Raw genomic sequence first — 24106 nt, 5'->3', positions numbered from 1 at the left:
ATCCGCCGTAGCTGTTGCTTCTCGTTTTCTTGTCATTTCTGCTTTGACTTGATTAGGTAACCTCCTCTTACCAGTTACCTTTTAAATTCACTAATTTTAGTTCAAAATATGCTACGGACTCTAGGATAGAAACCTTTATTATGTTATTGATATTGTGCTATTGATTGACTTAATTAATTTAGTACCAAGTGTTGTTTATCTTAAACTTTAAATTATTGTTAGTTTGATTTGATGTTGACTTAGTACCCGTTCAAGAATTAGTCATTAGGAGTAATTCTTGAATAGTCTCCATTTTGGGACTGTATTTGTACATTTCAAGTCATTTAGGTAGTAAACACGTACTTATGATTTATTAATGAGGAATGAGTTTGGTGGCGATCCCTTTAATGTTCTCCGAATAGATGTATATGTGGAGTAATTTTTATTCTAAATTGATGTGTATTTGGAGAACTGAAGGGAATTGCTGCCGAATTTTTTCCTCATTATTAAATTACAAGTGTGTTTGCTAGTGACTTGAAACGTACATTAACGGGTTTAGGTTGGAGTGTTAAGGACCCCATTCGAAGATGGATTACTTATTGACAATATTTATATATTCTTTTCATATGTTTATTGTATAATGTGGAGTATAATGTGAAAATTTTGTATGTAATATCATTGTTATTTTTAAAAAACGTTTAAATTATTGTGGGTTCTTCTTTAGATTAAAATGAAGAGATTGGAACGTTCATGGATGTATGAAGGAAGATTAGACAATTCCAATAAGAAAAGACGTCCTACCGCTAGATTTATAAAAGGTGTTGGCGAGTTTATTGAATTGGCTAAGCAACAAGATGAATATGACTTGATAGACAAAAAACTTAGGTGTCCTTGTGCTAAATGCAAAAACCTGAAATACCTGCCTGACATTAAAGTAGAAGAACATCTCATTATAAACGGGTTTAAGCCAAATTATTACAATTGGATTTCACATGGAGAAGCATATTCTCCAATTCATGAACAAGGTCACACCCAACAAATACAAATTGATGAGAACCCATATAGAGAGATGAATGTTGATGCTATGGATTCCACTATTTTTAATAGTGATGACCATATAACCATTTGTGAAGAACAACCGCCACACCCACCAGCAAATGCCTTTCTTGACATGTTAAAAGCCTCATAAAAACCCTTGTATGAAGGAAGCAGAATGACATTATTACAAGCCGCTTCTAGGCTAGTTACCTTGAAATATGAGTTTAATATGCCATTTCTTGCTGTTGATGGCATTGCCTAGTTCCTTGAGGAATCTTTCCCCAATAATAGTATCATGACCCGAAGTTTCTACACTACCAATAAAGCAGCTAAAGGTCTTCAGTTACCGCATGAAAAGATTGATGCATGTCCTGAAAGATGTATGCTATTTTGGAAAGATGATGCTTTGCTTGACAAGTGCAAAGATTGTGGGGAGAATAGATATGAGACAAGTGAGGGAGATACAGTTTTGGTGTTGAAAAAAGGCAAGGGTAGTAAGAGGGCCAAAAAGAGTAATAAACCAATAGCATGTAACCAATTGTTTTACTTTCCTCTCGCTCCAAGACTTCAAAGAATCTATGCCATCAAAAACATTGCCGAACAAATGAGATGGCACAAATAAAACCCACGTGCTCCGGGGAAGATGTGTCATCCTAGTGATGGGGAAGAATGGAAACGATTTGATCAGATGTATCCTGAATTTGCCAAGGAACCCCGCAATGTACGACTTGGCTTGTGTACGGATGGATTTATCCTTTCGGTAATTTTGGGAGGAAGTACTCTTGTTGGCCTTTTACGGTCACACCATACAACTTACCACCTTGGTTATGTATGAAAAGACCATTTATCTTCTTGTCACTTATTGTTCCCGGACCAAAAAGCCCGAAACGTAATTTGGATGTTTATTTTCAACCATTGGTGGAGGAGTTGAAACATTTGTGGGAAGTTGGGGTTGGAACGTATGATGTATCTAAAAAACAAAATTTTCAACTTAAAGCTTCCCTTTTGTGGACAATAAATGATTTTCCCGCCTATGGTATGCTATCTGGATGGTCTACACAAGGACAAAAAGCATGTCCTTGTTGCATGGGCGAGAGTAAAGCATTTTGGCTTCCCAATAGCAAGAAAATAAGCTGGTATGATTGTCATAGATGTTTCTTACGAGAGGGAAATACACATAGGAGGAACAAGAAAGCTTTCAGAAAAGCTAAAGAGGTGCTTGATGCCCCTCCGAAACGAGCGCCTGGGGATGAGATATGGGCGTTAATCGTGCCCACCTTTACGTTCTATCTAATTGTGACCTCTTGGAGTCATACGAAACACAGTTTGTTAATGATTTCTTTGAGAGGAATCCTAATATAAGTAAGGATGATGTTTGGGACAAACATGAGGACCAATTTCCAACATGGTTTCAGAAACATGTAATTGAGTTGAATATTCAAGATGATTTGCTAAGAAGTTTGGCGTTTCGTCCTTCAAGAATGGTAAGAACGTGGAATCGATATTCGGTTAATGGGTTTAATTTTCAAACATTCAACCATGGTAAAGGTAAGGCTAGGTGCAATTGGGGTGTTACTATTTCTTCTCTTGATGACAACGAATACTATGGTATAGTTGAAGACATCTTCGAAATTAGTTATAATGGACGTGACCGAGCTTATAAAACTATCTTATTCAAGGTTAACTGGAAGGATAATTCTGTGGCTGGAATGAGAGTACATGAACAATACAAGCTTGTAGAAGTTAATCGTACTAGAACATACTCTAAGTATGATTCATTTATACTTGCACATCGGGCTCATCAAGTGTATTTTGCTACTTATCCAAGCACAACAAATGATAGAAATCAAAAGGGGTGGTGTGCAATCTTTAAGACAAAGGCACAGTCACTAATTGATACAATGTTTTTTCAAGCAGAAAACGTTTCATGTGAAACACTTTTGTCTCCACCCGATGAAATCAACTATGAGAATGAGAATAAAGATGGTGAATACATGGAAGAGGAAGTAGATTATGAGGTGGAATAGAGATTGCCGAAGGAGGAGGAGGAGGAGGAGGAGGAGGAGGAGAGGAGGGGGGAAGAGGAGGTGAGGAGGAGAAGGGAGGAGGAAAAAAGGAGGAGGAGGGATGAGGGGTTTGGAGATGAAGATGATTATGATTACGTTTATGATGATGATGATGATGATGGTGATGATGAGGATGAGAACAACGACGACGACGATGATGGTGATGGAGAAGAAAACGATGATGATTATGATTAAATTGGTATAATTTTGTATTCCTCAAGAGTAAATTAAAACTTAGAAGTCCGTATAATTTTCATTTATCATTATTTGTGTTAATTTTTATTTGTATTATTGCAGATGGCTGGAGGAGGTCGAGGTTGGAAGCGAGGAGGCGGCTTAGTTTGTCGACAGAGTATGCGTGAGGAGGAGGAGGAGGAGGAGATTGTGCGTGAGGATCCGATGCAGACAGACGGTGACGGTGATAGTGACGAGGATCAGCCTGATGCAACCGACGAGGCAGTACCACAGGTGCAGATACGGTACACTGCGGATCGTCGGATGATACTTGAGCCGGCGGGATTATGGTAAGTCTTATTCTTTGTTAGTCTAAGGTTATTATTATCTTTTTTTTGTAAAATAATAATTGTTTCTGATTCTACATGTTCGAAATAAATGCAGGTTTAGGGACGATTGCGTGATACGAGGTGTAACGAAAAGCACGAAGACTAATTTCATGGGTCCAGTTCCTACAGCGTGGACTTTTGCTTCTGATGCACAAAAAGAGGTGTGGTTCAATAACTTTCGGGTATATATTTTCCGTAGTTCTTTGTTTTAGAAACCAAATATTTCTGATAAATTTTTTAAGAACCAAGTTTGACTTTTATTTTATACTGATATGTTTTTTTGTCGCCTTTTTTTTGTAGCAATCATTTGCTTGGGATGAGTCTCAAGAACTGAATGTCCGTGAAAGGTACAATGAAGTCGGTACTCGACGATATCGGGACTTGATCTGGAAGACGGTCAGGCGCCCAAAGGAGCCAGAGAATATGAAAGGTATTTAATTAACTTGTTTTGTTATTTGTATTAATTAGCATATACTCTATTATATTATAAATAATATCAGTAACTTATTAGTTATGATTTCATATTTGTAATTGCAGGTGAGAAGTGTGAAGGCCTAATAAAGCATACTAAAACCGAAGCTTTTCAGAAAAGGTCTAAACAAGCATCCCTCAACAAAAAAGGAGGACGGAAAGTTGCTGTGGTCGAGCCTACTCATTACGGGGGATCCCGATCGTTCGGGGATCGTGTATTGGGTGTAAGTTTGTCTATTATTTCACACTTTTTTTGGTTTTCAACATGTTGTATGTTAGATTTTTTGTTGATTTTCTAACATGTATGTTTTTTGTTCATTCAGAAAGGAAAGAAGAAGTCAAAACCGGTTACGACGGCATCGGGACTGTTTCTTGACACGCATTCCAGGGTTGACCACAAAGGAGAAGGATTTGGACTAAGCCAAAAGACAAGGAATTATATGTAAGTTTTCCGTAAAACTTAATTTTTGTTAATTTACTCTTTTTTAATGTCTTATTTTGGTTACCATATTAACTTATAATGTTTTGTTTAATATTGTAGGATGCATTTGAACATACAAAAGCCGCCAAACCAGAAAAGGAGGATAATGACATCTGGTTTGAGTTGGTGAAAGGCTTCAAGAAAGGAAACGTGTATGGTACCGGAAGTTCAACACAGGCTTTCTATGACAACACGCGTAGGAGATCGAATTCAACAATTCCCAGCAACACATATCAACCGGGAGTTATTAGTCAATTTCAAACTCAACTAAGAGAGAGTGATGAATTGTGACAAAAAACGTGATGAATAACTCCGCGAAATAAAGAAAAAATAGCAATGTTTGAGACGTGGTGGCAAAGTTGTAACCCCGGACCTAGACCCGACTACGATCCTATGGATCCGCATGGTCCACATGAAGGGAGTGGAGCCGGTGTTGGCTTCTCAATAGTTAAGTAAGTTTAATTTAGCATGTAAGACTTGAACTTTAGAATATGTTAGCTTGTAAACCTTTCATTTTCAATATATGAAATGAAGTTTGGGAAAATGTATGTTTCAAATGTGTGGTGTTGGGTTGAAATTTGAAATGTATGGTGTTGTGTGTGTTGAAGTTTGGGATGTATGGCGTTGTTGAACATCGGTTTGTATGCAGGTTGTAAATATTTGGCTAGCAATGAAAACGAAAAAAGCCACAAAAATAGTCAGTAGCTTTAGCGACTGATTTGCAGTTTTGCAACCACAAATCAGTCGCTAAAGAGCATCCCTGATTTTGGCTGGGTCACCCAAATTAGAGACTGAAAAGCAAATTAACGAACGAAAGTCCGTCGCTAATTTGGCGACTACCCCATGTCGGTCGCCACATTGGCGACTACCATTTCGGTCGCTATTTTCCTCATTTAGCGACTGAAATTGCAGTTGCTAAATTTAGCGACTGACTTTGATCGCTAAAATCAGAAAAAGCAACCAAGGTCTGCGACTGGTGTTTGGCGACTGAAGTCAGACGCTAAATTGAGTTTAGCGACTGGTCGGTCCGCTTTGAGCTTAGATTTCGATTACTTGTCGTTAGGAGCACCTAGACCAAAACAATATTTATAACTTCACAAACAACTCTACTATTAGTAAAGAGGCAAGTAAAGGTCGGATCCCAAGGGACGGGTATTGATGTAGGATTTTTGATTGCAAGTAGTGGTGTCTAGGGGTGTCACATTTTGGGTTGAGATAAGAAGATCACTAAACTAAATAACAATAAAAGTAAACAAGTAAGATGACTAAAATGAGATGTAACCAATTGATTAAAAGCACTAGGGTGTCATGGGTTCATAGGGTATTCATGGGAATTGATCATACAAACATATTCTCAAATTATAAGCAAGCAATTATTGTTGTGATAGGATCGAGTTGGTTTATATCTTACAATCCTAGGAAGGTTTGGGTCCCGGAGCCCAATCGATTAGATTGTACAACACCTACAAGTCAACTTAATCCTCCCTAATCAACTATATGCATTGTCTAATGTGACTATGTCTTACAAGTCACATTGAATAGGTAAGTGATGGGTAAAAAATGCAAGGATTCATAGGCCCACATTTCATCAAACATAACATGTGCATAAGTTGAGATCACAACAAGCAAGCAAATAAATTATGTGAACATATTAGATTAAGCATGAATCATTCCCCATGTTGGTTTCCCCTAATTCCCCATTAACCCTAGTTAAGGAAACTACTCACTCATTATCAAGTTTAACATGTTAATAAGGTTGTGAATCATATCAACAAAGCAAAATATGATGAATAAGTAAAGATGATTAACAATAATTAAAAAGGGTTTAAGAAAATTATACCTAATGATGATTCCAAAATAATAAGCAAAGAATAATATAAGTACTTGATGAATGGTTGGAAGGTTGTCAATCCTCCAAATAAACCCAAATAATCTTGATGAAATGACGAACGTCTGATAGCTTGGACGCTCGGATTTCTTCAGGACGAGCGGATTATCCCTCAGACGCTCGTATTCTTCCTTGACCACACAGATTCAGTTCCATCCGTGGGTGCTTCATAACCCGTGTCATTTCATTCTTCCATTCTTGTGTTCTTCATTGTAGGGGCACTACAAAGGCATGAATAGCCTAGGCAATTGCTATCCCCACCCTAAGTCTAAGCACTACACAACAAAAAATTCGTAAGTCCCTCCCTCACTTCTCTCAAAATGATGAATATCTTGATCAAGGCACAAAAATGTAAATCCAAAAATGACAAAAATGTAATAGAATAATTAAAATGCAAGTTAGGGAGTTAGAATATCTACAAAAGGTGGTTTAGGGAGGACTCCACCAAACTCTCATCCAATGTGAGATGTCAAGGGGGCATGTTCAAGGTATTGTTGATGTTACTCAACACCTTGAAGAAGTAGTCGAAAGCTTGCTCATTATCATGATAAAGATCCTCAATAAATCTTTGCACTTGTTGTTCTCCATGATGGTCTTGGGTTATAGCATTACCAATATAGGGATTGAATATCCCTTCAAACTCATCATCCCAAAGACTGCATACTTCGTCTACTTGCTCATTAAAAAAGTCTTGAGTTGATAAAGACAACTCTCCTTCTTTCTTGTCTTGGACAATGAGGCCTTTCTCTTCACTTGTCATGGGTGAGCTTTTCAAGCAATCATTGTTGCAATTTCCTTGCTCTTTTGATGGGGTATCATCCTCTTTCTTTCTCCATTGAAATTCCAACTTCTTCCTATCATCCTTCCATCTATAGTGATCAACCATAAAACATGGCTCATGCAATCGGGGAGCTCTCATGGTCTTGTCAAGATTGAAAGTGATGGTTTCATCTCCCACTTCAAGGGTGAGCTCTCCATGCTTCACATCGATCACCGCTCCCGTGGTGTGCAAGAAAGGTCTTCCTAAGATAATAGAGATGTTGGAGTCTTCTTCCATGTCAACAATAACGAAATCCTCCGGGATGAAGAATTTTCCAATTCTCACGGGAACATCTTCCCGTACCCCTAAAGGTGTCTTTGTTGATCTATCCGCCATTTGAAGCGTGATGTTGGTGCAATTGAGTTCTCCCATTCCTAGCCTCTTGCTATCTGAATATGCCATGACACTAACACTTGCCCCAAGGTCACATAAAGCTTTGTTGATTATAGTGTCACCAATAGTGCATGGAATGGAGAAAGTTCCCGGATCCTTGAGCTTTGTAGGCGAACTCCTTTGAAGGATGGAACTACTCACCTTAGTGAAGGCAATAGTCTCAAGCTTCCGGATTGATTTCTTCTTTGTAAGTATGTCCTTCATGTATTTTGCATAGGCCGGAACGTGATTGATCAATTCCGTGAAAGGGATCGAGACTTCTAAATTCTTCACAATTTCCATGAATTTTCCAAGTTGGTCATCAAACTTAGGCTTAGCTTGACGACTCGGGAATGGAAGTCTAATCACAATGGGCTCCTTCTCTTTGGCCTTTTCTTCATTTTTCTTTGAAACTTCTTGATTGGTGGGTTCTTCTTCCCTAGAGTTTTGCACAACTCTTTCTTTGTCACTAGCCTCTACAACTTTATCCTCAACTTGCTTCTTTGGCCCTTCATATCTTGTACCACTCCTCAAGTGGATGGCACTAACCGTTTCATGTCTTGGGGGATTATTTTGAGGTGGTAATTTCCCCTTTTGTCTTTGAGAGCTTGAAGATGCTAGTTGGGTCATTTGAGTTTCCAACATTTTTGTGTGGGCTAGGATGTTGTTGATGGTGATGTCTTTTGCTTGGCTATCTTTTTGCATTTGAGTGAAAAATTCTTGTTGATTCTTTTGCATTTGGTGGATCGCTTTTCGAACATCAAAACCTTGGTAATTTTGTTGATTGTATGGAGTTCGATTTTGGTAACCTTGGTTTTGGTTGTAAAAGGGTCTTTGATTTTGGTTTCTCATTGGAGGTGGGGTGTATGTCGGTTGAGGGTTTTTAACATTTTGGCTTTTGTATGAGAGATTTGGATGGAATTTGGTGTTTTCATTGTAATAGTTGGAATAAGGGGTACCACTTTTGTATGCTTGAAAAGGATTCACTTGCTCATTTGTTCCCCTACATTCACTTTGGTCATGCCCCAAAGTTCCACAATTCTCACATATTCCACTTGGAATCGATGAAGATGCTACCATGGCATTAACATGTTGCTTTGGTGATTTTGAGGCTTCTTCAAGCTTAGCCATAGCCTTTTCAAACTTCAAGTTGATGGTATCAATATGAGCACTAATTTGGGCACCCAATTGAGTAATAGATTCCACTTCATGCTTTCCTACTCTAGTAGCCTTGCGAGGTCTACTATATTGTGAATTATGGACCGCCATTTCCTCAATCTTGTTCCAAGTTTGATTATCGTCAACTTCGGTGAACATACCATTTGATCCCATGTTGAGAATGTTTCGGGAGTCTTCATAAAGACCATTCCAAAATTGTTGTACCAAGAACCACTCGCTAAATCCATGATGAGGACATGAGCGGCAAGTTCCATTGAATCGCTCCCAAGCTTCATACAAAGATTCTTCGCCCCTTTTGCTTAAAACCCATGATTTGGGCTCTTAGCATGTTAGTCTTTTCCGGAGGGTAGAACTTTTTGTAGAAAGCTAGATCCAACTTCTTCCAAGAGTCAATTCCAAGAGTAGCCATATCAAGGCTCTTTAACCATTGTTTCGTGGTACCAATTAGAGAAAAAGGAAATAAGACCCATCGTATTTGGTCTTGAGTCACTCCGGTTTGTCAAATCGCATCACAATAGTCACAAAAAGTCTTCATGTGAGAATGAGGGTCTTCACTAGGCATCCCCCCAAATTGGCTTCTTTCGACTAATTGAATAAATACGGATTTTGCAATAAAAGTTCCGGTTAAATGTTGTGGTGTGGGAGTACCATTGGGTAGGTTCTCCTCGGTTGGTACGGAATGTGATGAAAACTTCGGCATTATGGGTTGATTGTGTCGTTGATTTTGTGTTGGGTTCTCCTCACCTTCTCTTGCAAAAGGGTTGATGAACTCAAGAGTATTTGGTTGAATATCTACAACCTCACCAATACCTCTCAAAATATTTCTAGCAAGTCTTCTATTGGTTGTCAAAGTCCTTTCAATTTCGTGATCAATGGGTAACAAGTTACCTTGTGATCTTCTAGACATGCAAAATATCAAACAACTCGAAAACAATAAGAACAAACCTTGAGGAGTTTTACTTCCCCAAGCCAATGAATGACACAACTAATAACAATCAAAGAAAATAAAATCAAGTTAACACAGTCCCCGGCAACGGCGCCATTTTTGGTCGGTCCGCTTTGAGCTTAGATTTCGGTTACTTGTCGTTAGGAGCACCTAGACCAAAACAATATTTATAACTTCAAAAACAACTCTACTATTAGTAAAGAGGCAATTAAAGGTCAGATCCCAAGGGACGGGTATTGATATAGGATTTTCGATTACAAGTAGTGGTGTCTAGAGGTGTCACAATTTGGGTTGAGATAAAAAGATCACTAAACTAAATAACAATAAAAGTAAACAAGCAAGATGACTAAAATGAGATGTAAACAATTGATTAAAAGCACTAGGGTGTCATGGGTTCATAGGGGATTCATGGGAATTGATCATACAAACTTATTCTCAAATTATCAGCAAGCAATTATTGTTGTGATAGGATCGAGTTGGTTTATATCTTACAATCCTAGAAAGGTTTGGGTCCCGGAGCCGAATCGATTAGATTGTACAACACCTACAAGTTGACTTAATCCTCCATACTCAATTATATGCATGGTCTAATGAGACTCGAGTTGGTTTATGTCTTACAAGTCTCATTGAAAAGGTAAGTGATGGGTAAAAAATGCAAGGATTCATAGGCTCGCATTTCATCAAACATAACATGTGCATAAGTTGAGATCACAACAAGCAAGCAAATAAATTATGTGAACATATTAGATTAAGCATGAATCATTCCCCATGTTGGTTTCCCCGAATTCCCCATTAACCCTAGTTAAGGAGACTACTCACTCATTGTCAAGTTTAACATGTTAATAAGGTTGTCAATCATATCAACAAAGCAAAACATGATGAATAAGTAAAGATGATCAACATTAATTAAAAAGGGATTAAGATAATTATACCTAATGTTGATTCCAAAATAATAAGCAATGAATAATAGAAGTACTTGATGAATGATTGGAAGGTTGTTAATCATCCAAATAAACCCAAATAATCTTGAATTACCCAAAATAAAGGATGAATAATAGAGAAATTAAGGAAATGAGATTTGTATTAATACTTGATTAAAAGTTGATTACAAGATTAAAGAGAGATTAGAATAATATAAACTACACAAAAGATTGATAAGAAGAGCATGATAATCTAATTAGAATAATGGGGTATTTATAATGGGGATTAGGTGCACAAATTAGGGTTACTAAGGGCTTAAATAACGATTAAGTTCTTAAGAAAAGTTGAGGAAATGCTCCTCTCGAAAAAAGATGCGAGTCTCTATTTTGCTAGTCTTTCGAAAATATGCGCATCCCAAATAGAACAAGAAGAAGCCGGCCTGCACTGGAGAACAATCTGAGCGACCAATGGGTCGGGACGAGCGGATTCTGGAGGTGGTGGACGAGCGGCTTGGTGTGTGGGATGAGCGGATTCTGTAGCTCTTGGACGAGCGGCCTGGTGCTGGGACGCTCAGATTATGGCTCTTGGACGAGCGACCCGATGTTGGGACGAGCGGATTCCAGTCCAGTGAGCTTTTTCTTCTTTCCTTCTTTTCTTCTTCCAACAATCCTCCGGGATCTTGTCGGAGATGCAAGAATCTTCTTCATCATTGCCCATATATTACATTATTTACAAAGGCCTTCTAGTCGTTGTCTTTACTTTGATGCTTGGTCATTAGATTTGATTAATTTAGCTCTATTTTGCCATGAAAATGCAAGGTTTGCACTCCTCTCCTACCAAGGGAACAAACCCTCAAAGAATATGCAAAACAAAGGACTAAAGATAGTAAATGACCCAAATATGCACTAAAAAGCATAGGAACGAGGCTAATTCGGGGACTAAATATGCTCAAATATTGGTCACATCAGCGACTGACTTCAGTCGCCAAAATCGGTCGCCTGTTTTATTTCTTTTTGTAGTGTTCCTTAATGTGCACATCCCCTCTGTGGCTGGTTCCACAGAGGGCAAATTAAGGGCGTGAAGCCACTCCCGCAAGTGACTCCACTCAGCCGAGGATGCACCTCGAGAACCACAGACAAACAATCACAACCAACTGAACAATCAACAATCACCAACTCCTATTCCAATACAATGTTAATCAACCAATCATCAACAAAGACACAAAACCAACTATACAACAACAATAGACACTCTAGACAACCAACAACACTAAGTAGGCGAACCTACCTTTAACAAACCGCAGCAATTCCGCGCCTGATGACAAGATAACAATCAACCATCGAAACCACCTATAACAACCATCATAACCATCTATTACTACCACCGTAACCATAACTGAAATTAGAGGAGACGATGATGATGATATTGACAACATAGCTATACAAAGCAATCCGGTGTCAAGACCGCTACCCGAGTCAAGCATCCCACCCCTATGGTGTAACCACTCTTAAAGGCCTCTAGGAGAGGAACTATGGTGAAGGAGAAGTGGAATGACGGCATTTAGGTTTACAAAGAAAGGATAAATGATTTGGGTTTCACGACTATACGATTTAGAATTTCCCGCTGAAAACCCGGTACTCGATCGAGTACCTCACTTACTCAATCGAGTGGCCTCTACTCGATCGAGTTCCCAATCTACTCGATCGGGTAGTCTCTGCTAGATCGAGTAACACGAACTAAAATACTCACAACGTTACAAGGTTTGACTCGTAAGGTTTCTGAAGGTCTAGATAGGCGTCCCTGGTCAGTCAACGTCGGTCAACGGGTCTCTGAACGGACGAGTATTACATTCTTCCCCCCCCCCCCCCCTAAAAAGAACTTCGTCCCCGAAGTTCAACTCATCCTCCCCCCCATGACACAAAGCACAAGGAACCAAGGCAAGCTACCTCTATCCATCCCGACACGGGCCAACACAACCGTTCATGAATACCACCCCGATATGAATGTTCATCAACCATGATCGTCGTCTACCTTAGCACATATTACACAACACGACTTCCTATCAAATCACCAAACTTACATTACTTAAAAGGACAACCAACTCGACTATCACTAGCACTTATCTCATGTCATTACCCAGATTAAGCCAACATGACTATCTATTTATTCCTCCATCAACTACTTGTCAACACTCAGCTACATATTCAAATCAATTACTTGTCAACAATCGTTTGTTATCAAATACCCAGAAGTAGATTACTTACACACAACAACATACCATTCCTTTACATTAATTCCTTTAAATTATTTCTATTACTCAATCATGCAACAGCGATTCAATTATTTAAAAACTGCCATTTAACCATATAACAACATGATAATTTAATCAACAAATTCCAACAATTATACAATTACCACTACTAACTACTCAAACAACTACTTGAAATACTATAAGATTGTCATAATTAAGTCATTTTCCCATGCGACATTACTCTTCCCCTCTTAAAAGGAACTTCGTTCACCGAAGTTCACCATCAAAACAACTTGAACTGTTACACAAGGCGATAAATTTGTATTCCACATTGATATTATGTACAAATCATATCAGACATTGGGACTCAAAACGACCTTGATACGTCCTTGACATTACATAAATATGATTCATTTATATGAAAACCATCGGAAAAGTGAACAATACAACGAGACATCCTGTCATCCAGTATCATCCATGACGTCATTTAATTTCTTATGCTACCATACAAATTATGCAACAAGAATTATAACCATTATTCATCATTTCACTTGAGGCAAATTGATCTAGCATGCAAAAGTGTATGAATCAAACCTAAATTGTATAAACCACATCTATATATAACATCATAAAATATACTTGACACACGAAAATGTTGTCACTCCCCCAAAACAAGGGACATTCATCACAAGAACCACAAACTTGAAGATACAAACAAAAATTGAAACGAAATAAACACCCTACAGGGGCACTCGATCGACCTTGAGAGGTACTCGATCAAGTTGACGTTACTCGATCGAGTTCATCAGCTATTCGATCGAGTACGTCGAGATTAGAATGCATTCCAAAGTCACTCATGCAGTTACTCGATCGAGTGAGGGGCACTCAATCAAGTAGTCACAGGTCGATATTCCCCAAATTACTACCTCGTGAGGCCAAGGAAACATGCACACTATCAACCTGCATAGTAAGTCCGAAAATCATCCAAATATGGCCGAAATACAAACCAAAGTCTAACGAAAGTACCAACCAAAACAAGTACCAAATACTACAAATCCATGAAAACAAAATAAAACAAACAAACACCATCATTGCATGGCCGGCTCGTCCATCATCTCATCTCCACCACCTTCACCAGATATGCCAGCTTCTCCAGTCTCGTCGCCCATAGTTGCTCCAACTTCTGAATCCGCTCCCACGCGCCAAGGTGCCAAGCAACCGTAAGAATAACTCTGAGGCTCTCCCCAAGTAGTCCGATCTACGCCAAATGAGTGAAAGGCCCCACTGTCATCACCAACACCTCTCAACCACACTGGTTGGGCCGAGGTAGTCCTAATGCCCAGCACATATGCCATCTCGTGGAGGTTCCGGAGTGTCAAAGTGGCAGGCACTCTCTCCGTGAGCTCACTCACCCTCATCTCAGGACTAAAGAACACAGGGTAGCTGGGAACAGATGCTTTGGAGGCACGTGCTGCTCTGGCTGGGTCTCAGCAACCCTCTCCCTCACCTGTCTTGGTCCTCTCCCCACTTTAGGCTGCCTATCCTCGGGTCTAGCATGCTCCTTCTTAGTCGGCTCTTGCATCACCTCCAAAAGATCATCACCAATGAGGTAATACTGCCGCGCAGGAGCCTCCTCCTCATCATCGGAGTCCGCTTCCACTACCGCCACCATCAAGGGCTCAGTCACAGGAAGGTGCTCGGGGTCAGGTATCCTCATCCAACACATCCCCCATACTCTCCAAGCCAAACCACCATGCTCCAAAGTTCTCAACCATTTCTGGTCGAGGAAGTAGACTTGGTCTACCGTAGGCACAAACGGGGCCATGGGTGTAAGGGCCGAGGAGGCCTCAAAGGTGGTCAACCTCTCCGCCAACCATGTGGCAATGGCACCGCAGCTCAAGAAACGGGTCTCAGAAGTGGCCATCAAAGATAAGCTAGCACAAACTATAGTCGGGGCACTGTAGGAAACTCTCGAGGCTCGGGTGGGGTTAAGGTAGGCAACAAGAAAATTTACCTCATGTGAGTTAAGCTTACTCACATCCTTCCGGTCATAGAGTAGAAAAGTCAAGGCACGAAGAAAGATCTTCAAAGCGATGTGTTTTACATCATTTGTCAACATGTTGCTAGAGGTGGGGTCGTTCTTACCGGTAAAGCAAGGCATGTAACTACTGGCTCCACACTCAGTCGAGATATCTCTAAGGGCTCATTTCTCCGGTCGGGCAAGGCCAAGGTGGCTAGAAAACAAGTCCATGGTCAAGATGAAACTAGTGTTCATGAGACGAAATTGAACGGTCTGAACCGCCACATCATAGAGAAAAGAGCTCATAAACTCCAAGGTCAAGAAGGCATAGGAATGTTTCCTGAGACGATATAAACCGGTTAACCCCAAAGTCTCAAAGATATGCCTCACATCCGTCTCTACCCTAAGGTCCTCCAAGATAGTTGTGTCGATACAACGGGTTGGTTTCATGCGACGTTTTGGTAACTCGACAAAAGCATCTGTTTGTTTGAAATCAGCAAAGACGATGGTTGGGTAGTCAGGTACAGGTGGGACCGTGGGTCCATGACTCCCCTCACCAACCTCAGGCTCAGTAGCCCTCCCCCTCTTACTTTGATGGATACCAACTGCAGGTCTCGGCATCCGTTTCAACACACATTTTAGGCACACAAACGAACACTTACTTGAAGATGCATATACTTTCATGCATACTCATGGATGAAGAAACAACTAGGTACACACTTTCACCAAAACAATCAAAAGGTTCAAACATACTACTTCCAAAATTCATATCAAACGGTCTTTATAACTATCAAAATATGAAAACTCGCGACATCAATTAACAAACCAACTACAAATTAGGGTATCAATATTTTCAAAATAGCTTCATAAATAGGTAACCGTCAAAAGGAATTGGGGCGAATTTCAGTTTGGGGCACTTTTAAGACGGAGTTTTAAGACCAAATTTTGGGCAAAACCAAACATGATATTCACAACATACATTACACAATTTTCCCCATTCTATACCCAAAAGACAAACAAATTTTCAATTTGAATCCCAAACCCTAAAAATTTTGGTCCATACATACCCCCATATTAATTCGATTATTCTACTTCTAGCATCAAAAATCAACAATCCATAACAATTATACCATGTTACAACAATTACAAGCAATAATACATGTATATAAACCGAATTTTTAGAAAAATCCAAAACTTTATGTTGTTCTAATTGATTAAAAACAAAGAATATGATGAACATTCTTACCTTGAATGATTAGCAAATGCGAAGGACGAATTAAACAAGAAAAAACAAGGAACTCAAGCACAATAATCACCAAGTTTTGAGAGAAAGAGAGAGATTGCAAGAAATTAGGATTTTATGTATGAATGAACAAAGAACTTTTTCGATCCAGTTGGAGCTACTCGGTCGAGTTTTCGCTGGCAGTTCCAACTTTTTCGATCTTATAACTCCTCAACTAGATCGAGTACGGTCTACTCGGTCGAGTAGGCACTTGTACTTGGTCAAGTAAGGTTAGGTACACGGTCAAAAGTTACGAGTTTAGTTATCGATTCCTGCAAAACAACAACTCGCGTCTATTTCAAATTATGTTTGGAATCGTCACAAATTATTTCATCCAATCACGACACATTATTACTACTCAAGTGTACACAACTAGTTCATCCGAACATTACGTATATCACTCCATCCGATAACAAACATTATGCATGATAATTCGTTATGATATCAGCTCATACATATAAACAATCTACACATTACTTCTCATTTGCTTACGTATTTGCAAATTCAACAATCCAACTTATGTATACCCTACACTAAGCATCCACCTATCAATAAACCATCATATATTACCCAAGTTCGCTACAAATTTCAAACATGTCACGATAATTAATCAACCAAATATCCAACTTAATTATGCCATATCACAAAAGTACTCAACAAATTCATCCATTCTATTCCCAAACATTACTTGCCAACGTATACTAATTAAAACGCATATGGAAACTCGACTTGCAACTCGTTATTAGCATCAAATTATCCAACATTAACATGCAACTATCAGTACTTTCACCATCTCTACTACATTCACACACATTTCCAACGATTCACACACACTTTTGCAGCTCATCATCACTATATTCACGCACTCGACATTACCATAGATTACATTACAACTACCGCTAACTTATGCATCATATACATCTATGCACACAATTCCTGACTCGATATCCCCTTACTCAGTGGCTGGCTTAAGCATATTGGGGACAAGATTTTGAAATGAGGGCGCACACTCACCCAAAATCAAGCATCAGCTGGGGCTCCCAACATACATACACCTGGATCATTTTATTAAACTCACTACGTTCATTAGGCTCATTAGTTACAGGTTCCAAAATCGTCGCTCTAATACCACTTTGTAACACCCCCATCTACCAAGGAGCCTTAACCAGACCTTCCCTAGCAGATTAGGGCGTTACCATCTCGGTTGCCCGAGGACAGTAATAATCAAATGTCGATAACAGAACGTTTATATTATATTATAAGTGATTTAAACCAAACAAACGATACAAAAGATACAACTCGTGATAACTACCAACTAGGTGAAACTATCTCTGTCACGATGCGTAATAGACGTCCCTCCAAGAACCCATCTGAGCTCCATACATCAACCTGCTAAGACTGATTGCTCACCATAGTAGATCACGGCAGACACACGAGAAGTCAACACAACCAAAACCACACAAGGTTAGTTACCTAGGTAACAAGTAAAAAAGCAGACACAACACAATTACAGTAACACACACACACACACCTTGCCTCCTCCAACCATCCGCACATCTCTGACTGTCCGAAGGTCCAGTCCTGCTAGTGGGGGACCGCAGCCATTCCCACCTAAGCCCCGCTCATCTAATCTGAGCAATAAACCCATGTTCCTTAATGTGCACATCCCTTCTGTGGCCGGGTCCACAGAGGGCGAATCAAGGGCGTGAAGCCACTCCCGCAAGTGACTTCACTCAGCCGAGGACGCACCTCGAGAACCACAGATAAACAATCACAACCAACTGAACAATCAACAAACACCATCTCCTATTCCAATACAATGTTAATCAACCAATAATAAACAAAGACACTAAACCAACTATAAAACAACAATAGACACTCTAGACAACCAACAACACTGAGTAGGTGAACCTACCTTTAGCAAACAACAGCGATTCCGCGCCCGATGACAAGATAATAATCAACCATCGAAACCACCAATAACAACCATCATAACCATCTATTACTACCATCGTAACCATAACTGAAATCAGAGGAGACGATGATGATGATGACAACATACCTAAACAAAGCAATCCGGCGTCATGACCGCTACCCGACTCAAGCTGTAATACTACGGATTTTATTAAGCTAAGTACTCAACCGAGTAGAGCCTACTTGGTCGAGTACTGTTATGTGTGTGTTCTGTTGAGCTTCTGCCGAGGAATACTCGGCCGAGTATGATGAATACTCGACCGAGTAGAGGATACTCGGCCGAGTATCCGGTCTGGCGTGTATTTATTCAGCGATTTAATGCGGGAGTGTTTACGGATGATTTAATTGCCAAAGCAGTTTCAAAACATCATTTTCACAACCCTAATCACGTTTATGATATCCTAATCACTCCCAAATCTTCCACTGTGTGTGTAATTATCGTAGCTTTTGCATTCAATCGTTCATTCCACCGTCAGTAAGTCCTTATTCCCATGTCATTGATGATTTATTCTAAGGGTTTACTTTATGTATGAATTGGGGAAAAAGGGGATTGTGCAATGTGTAATTGTGTTATGTGATTATTGTATAGGAGAAGACTTCGTAGAGGAGCCATTCTAGTTGCCTGATTCTACATATTGCTGTTGTTGCTAAGGTAGGGTTTCCCTACTCAGTTACTGTTAATTGATTTAAGATTGTATTTGTATTGTAATTGTTGTTATCTGCTGATCATCGGAGTATGGATGTGTGGTGACGGTGGTGATGTGGTTGTGCTATAACGGTGGTGGTGTTGTGACAGCTGTGATTTTGTTGTACTGTGATGTGTGTGTTGATTGTGGTGGAGTCACTTGCAGGAGTGGCTTCACACCCTAGTTCGCCCTCCGTGGAACCCGTCACGGGAGGAGATGTGCACATTAAGGGACAGGGTTGTCGCTCGTTGATGAGCGGGAATTAAGTGGGGATGGGCTGCGGTCTCCTACCGATGGAGTGGATTACCTATTGCGATGGGTTATCCGACAGGGCTGCACACTTCGGTGTGTGGTTAGTTACTGTGGAGGATGATCAGCCGGTTACATTATTGGTCTGTCTTATCTTGATTGAACGGTACTGACCCCGTTGTTGTTGTTTTATAAAACCTGCGGTGATCCATTCGGGGATGGTGAGTAGATTGTTACATGTAATGCATATGTTTAGCTATGAGACAGTCATGGGGAGTCATCACTCGAGTCTAGCTTCCGCCGTCAAGAGACTTAGCTTGCATTCTTTGTAGTTGTTAGACCTTTCACAGTTATACTTTGGTTTGGTGTTGGAAACATGTAATCACTAACTCTTTATACTTTAATAAAGGTTGTTTAGAATTGGTACCTTTGATATACTAACCTCGGGAAACCGAGATGGAAACAGCCTTTCATGCTAGGGTAGTCCTTGGTAAGGTACCTTGGTATGAGGGGGTGTTACAAAGTGGTATCAGAGCCGAAGATTTTGGCACCTAAAACTAATCAATCCAATGAACTTAGGGAGTCTAATAAAATGAACCCCGTGAGAGTTGTTTGGAGCTACCACAAAGACTTGGGAGACGTCCCGAAGTCGCATTAAGGGCCTTACGATCTCAAGCCGGTCACATGGGGGCAAACTGTTGTGTGTTTGAGTCATGTATGTTTGATACCTATAACGTGAATCTTGTGAAGTTGTTGGAAGAATGGTAAAAGTGTTGGAAAGTGGTAATATATGAAGGGTGAATTTTGGATTTGTATACGATAGATCTTGAGCATGATATATGTCGAGCATGTTACTTGTTTAGTACATGGCTTTCAAAATAGTAGTGGTTCATGTGTATATGATCACGATGATGTTAATGCTTGGTCTGTTGGTAGTAGCATGTGATTAAGGGCATGCGTCCATATATATGAATGTCGTGTTTAATTTTCATGTGGGTATGTAAAAAGTTCAGCTATGTACTGGTTTTTAAAAGTGTTGGGTTGTTATTGTTGCATTATGCATGTTCAAATTGTGTTGGTTTAGAAAAGTTGATTTGTATGAAGACCGATTATGGAAGGGCTGTCTTAAAACTGTCATAACTCGAGTTCTAGAAATTATATTGCTGTGATTCCAAGTTGAGGTGATATCTTGTCTTCTTAAGATTCTAACGATAGGTCACACGCCCAAAACGACCAAGTAACGAGTGAGATATGACTGTTTTACAAAAACTGGACGGTGCTGAGAACTGCGCCGATACTCGACCAAGTAGTCCCTACTCGACCGAGTATCTTTCATACTCGACCGAGTATTCCATATTCGGCCCAGTAATCTCTCTGTGATAAGCGTGTTCAGCTTCTAGAGTCCTGAACTCGGCCGAGTAGTCTCATTACTCGACCGAGTATCCCATACTCGATCGAGTACGCCATGTACTCAACCGAGTACCTCAGTGGGCGGCCATTTTGAGTCAGTGGCTTTGTTTTTACCTTAATTTTGAGTCGGTGTCTATATTCTTACAATTGTTTTGAGTCGTGGGGTATGTGCAAACGTATGTTTTGAGTCTTAACGCATTCTTTTATATATGTGACGGTCTTGATACGTAAGTTACCGGGTGTTATAATATAGAGAATGCCGGCTTATGAGGGACACATGTTAGATAAGGAAGACATGTGTTAACGTGGTTCTGAGAGATAGTGGAAAAAGAAAAGGGAAGAATGTGAGCTAATTGAGGTAAAGAGCATGTTTTGTGAGATATGGTGAGTGATATAGTCGTGTGTTAAGTAATATAAAAGTAAGTATATATGGGCAAGGATGATGTAAGTGTAAAGAAACGTGAGAATGAAAGATTGAGATGAGGGATATGAATAGTGACATAGTGGTATGTGTAAGGATTTATGGAGGGAGACGGTTAGGATTGAGTTGGCTAAGGATGTATGTGATAAAAGATCGCTATAGAGAGATGGAAATGAATGGTGTATAGTGAGATCGAGTTATGCCGCGATGGGTAGATAGTGGTCGAGTTTGGGAATTTGGAATATCTAGAGGTGAGCATAGTATGTAATTCCTTGGGAAATTATCGGTATGAGGTAAATTTTTGGTTTTCCAGAGATATGAAAGGGAGATACGACTAATTGAAGAGTAACCATTAGTGTGTAGACTGGATGGTGACAAGGGTGAGTGAGAAGCAAGATGAGAGAGGATAGATGATAAGAAAGAATGATAAGATATTGATGTGAATTAATGGAATTAGAGTTGTGGAGCTACAAGAAAATAAACAAATTACTAAAGAGTTAGGTATAAAGAGGAAGAAGATGAATTATTAATTGGTATTATTGCGTGAAAAGGGGGAAAGAGAGGTGGAAGTAAGTAGGAAATTACGGGAATATACGATAGCCTCATTTGAGGGTGTGAGTTAATGGTTATATAGGATAACAGGACGACGTGTTAGCCGTGAGTTTCGAGGTATTAAGGGAATAAGAATCTTGTAGAGTGTTTGCGCGATCTGGGATTTTTGTGGAGAGTTAGGTGACGATACGATAAAGGATAGAATTGGGAATAATGTTGAGGAAAATTTTGTTGATGGATCTGATGCTCGTCGTATGGGATGACAACCAAAAGAGGAAATAAACTGTTATATAAAGAAGTGATAGTGAGAGAGCGGTCACATGAAGGATGGTGGTGTCATATTGTTGTCACTAGTGGTTGAAGATGATGTTACATCAAGAAAGTTAGTTGTCCTAATGGGGTTGGTTCTGTGGAGATTGATTGGTATGTATGGTTGTGAGGGAGTACGAGAGGTGGATATATGAGGTGTTCGCTAGAAGTTGGGTACTGTTGTTATGGCTACGTTTGCGGGGGTGGGGGGGGAGGTGATAGTTATGTGTATGAGATAATATGTTATGATGGGCACCCGAGTTAAGTCCGGATGAGAGGTATTCATTGTCAACTGGTAACTTATGTGATCAGGATTGCCTAGTTAGATTCGATTATGGGTCCATGAGGTGTGTAAAACTTTGTGTGAGGTCCTGGCCTCATGAGTAATGGTGTGGCGTGATAGTTACGAGTCGTTATATGTGTGTTCCGAGTCATATGTTATATTTATATGTGTATGTAGGATAACTGTAAGTAATGGTGTGAGGTTCCGACCTCAAGATTCATGGTATGGATAATATTCATAAGGTTGGTATTTGTGATCCCGTATAATATGCAGCGTCGTGATCTGGTAGAGCAGTTTTAAGAAAGTATTGTGGTCAAGGAAGTTGTGTTGAGTCAGTGTTATGAGATTGTGAAAGTCGTGATAGCTGTCGATGTGGTTGTTGTGCATTGTTAACGGTAATTCGTGTTGTGATACGAGAATTTTCGTGTTGTCGTAGATTGTTGTTTGTTTATTGCTATTCTTGTCAGTGTCAGTCGGGGCATATAGACCGTTGTGTTGTTTTCCGATGTTTCTTACCAGTGTCGGTATGGGTATGGCCCTATCTGTTTTTATAGAGTATGATATGAAAGAGAGTTGGGTATGGTTCTGTTGTTGTCATGGTAAAGTAATATTCTGTTAATGGGACACAGTTGTGAGAGGTTGTTGGAGTACATTTGATATTGTGTTAGATGAGGCATTGGTGGACATAGTTGTGGAAAGAAATTGTGGAATATGTGTGGCATTGAACTTGAAACTACATGTGGTTTAGCAACTTTTCGTGGGACAATGAGTACAAAGTTTATGGACTTAGTATCATGTCAAGTCAAGGGTGAGTTTTGTGGTAATAGAAGAGATGAACTTGAAAAGCTAATGGGAGTATGTGTAACACTTGAGGATTATGAGATAAGATTGTGGAGATGAGTGTATATGTATATAGAAGTATGTCAATTTTTGGTAATGTAGAAGAGATGAAGTAGTGGTTATACTGAGGATTTTATGATATATGTTATGGGAGTACAGAATAATTGGAGGCACGAGAACTGTTAGAGAAAGAGAGTCCTGGATATAAGAATGGTTGTAGGTCTTAAGGTTATAGTGGGTTATCATTGACATACGGTGGTAATGAGGTTTATGGGAGGTGTAGCAAAGGACCTAGTATTAGTGAGTCACTGGTTTTGGGTGGTGGTGGTTAAAGGGTTGTGAGGGTTGTTTGTATTGTTGTTGATGTTGGGTAAGAGAGGGAGTTTGGGCGTGTTACTGTAGGTTGATGGTGGTGGCTTGACTACTTGTAAATGTTGGAGTAAGTGTGTCCCCGACAATAATGCGATCACATTTGTCGATCATATTGATCACATATTTAAATCTCATATCAAGAATACGAAAGGGATGATACATAACATATATAGTCAACTGGTCCACACATATCAGTAATGATTGGCTGGCTAGAGTTTGACATTACTGTCGTGCGACGGTGGTGATCAGTTGATCCCTTGAGGTCACACCTAAAGGACGATTCCCTTAATTGAAAAAAAAAAGGTTAATCAATTGTTTGTCGATACAGATTAATTAATTCCTTAAAATTGAACAAATTATTATCATAAGAGAGAAAATGACATATAATTATAATGTGATTAAATAAGATTTTATTTAGTAATATAAGAAGTTATAATACTAAAATTAATCGGTGTTTGCGAAACACGCGAGATGAGAATGATAAGTTAGTAATAATTACAAGATGTAGTGAATTATACTAACTAGTATTTAAATGACCATTTTATGAAAAAGTAATTTTGAATTACTAGTCAATTTGTTAAATGTGATTTATTTAATTTGTAAATGATATTTAATTTGTTAAATATGCATTTTAAATTAAAACATGACATAAGACATGTCACATGTCACATGACATACAATTGTACAATTGACAAAAATAAAATGGACTCCATATTACACATCAAAACCGAAA

At 39.4% G+C, this 24106-nt stretch overlaps 1 non-coding gene and 1 pseudogene across 1 annotated transcript; one reads left to right on the top strand and one right to left on the bottom strand.

Annotated features, from left to right (window-relative positions):
* LOC141641132 (uncharacterized) overlaps window positions 1-24106 on the bottom strand; it is a 225159-nt pseudogene that overhangs the window by 4168 nt on the left and 196885 nt on the right.
* LOC141644752 (small nucleolar RNA R71) lies at window positions 9078-9185 on the top strand. The gene has a single exon (XR_012544361.1). It is a non-coding gene; the product is annotated as a small nucleolar RNA R71 (small nucleolar RNA).

Source organism: Silene latifolia, chromosome 2, assembly GCF_048544455.1.
Source record: "Silene latifolia isolate original U9 population chromosome 2, ASM4854445v1, whole genome shotgun sequence".
Taxonomy (NCBI): Eukaryota; Viridiplantae; Streptophyta; class Magnoliopsida; order Caryophyllales; family Caryophyllaceae; genus Silene; species Silene latifolia.
The sequence above is the reverse complement of the archived record's forward strand: the minus strand, read 5'-3'. Positions and strand labels throughout refer to the sequence as shown.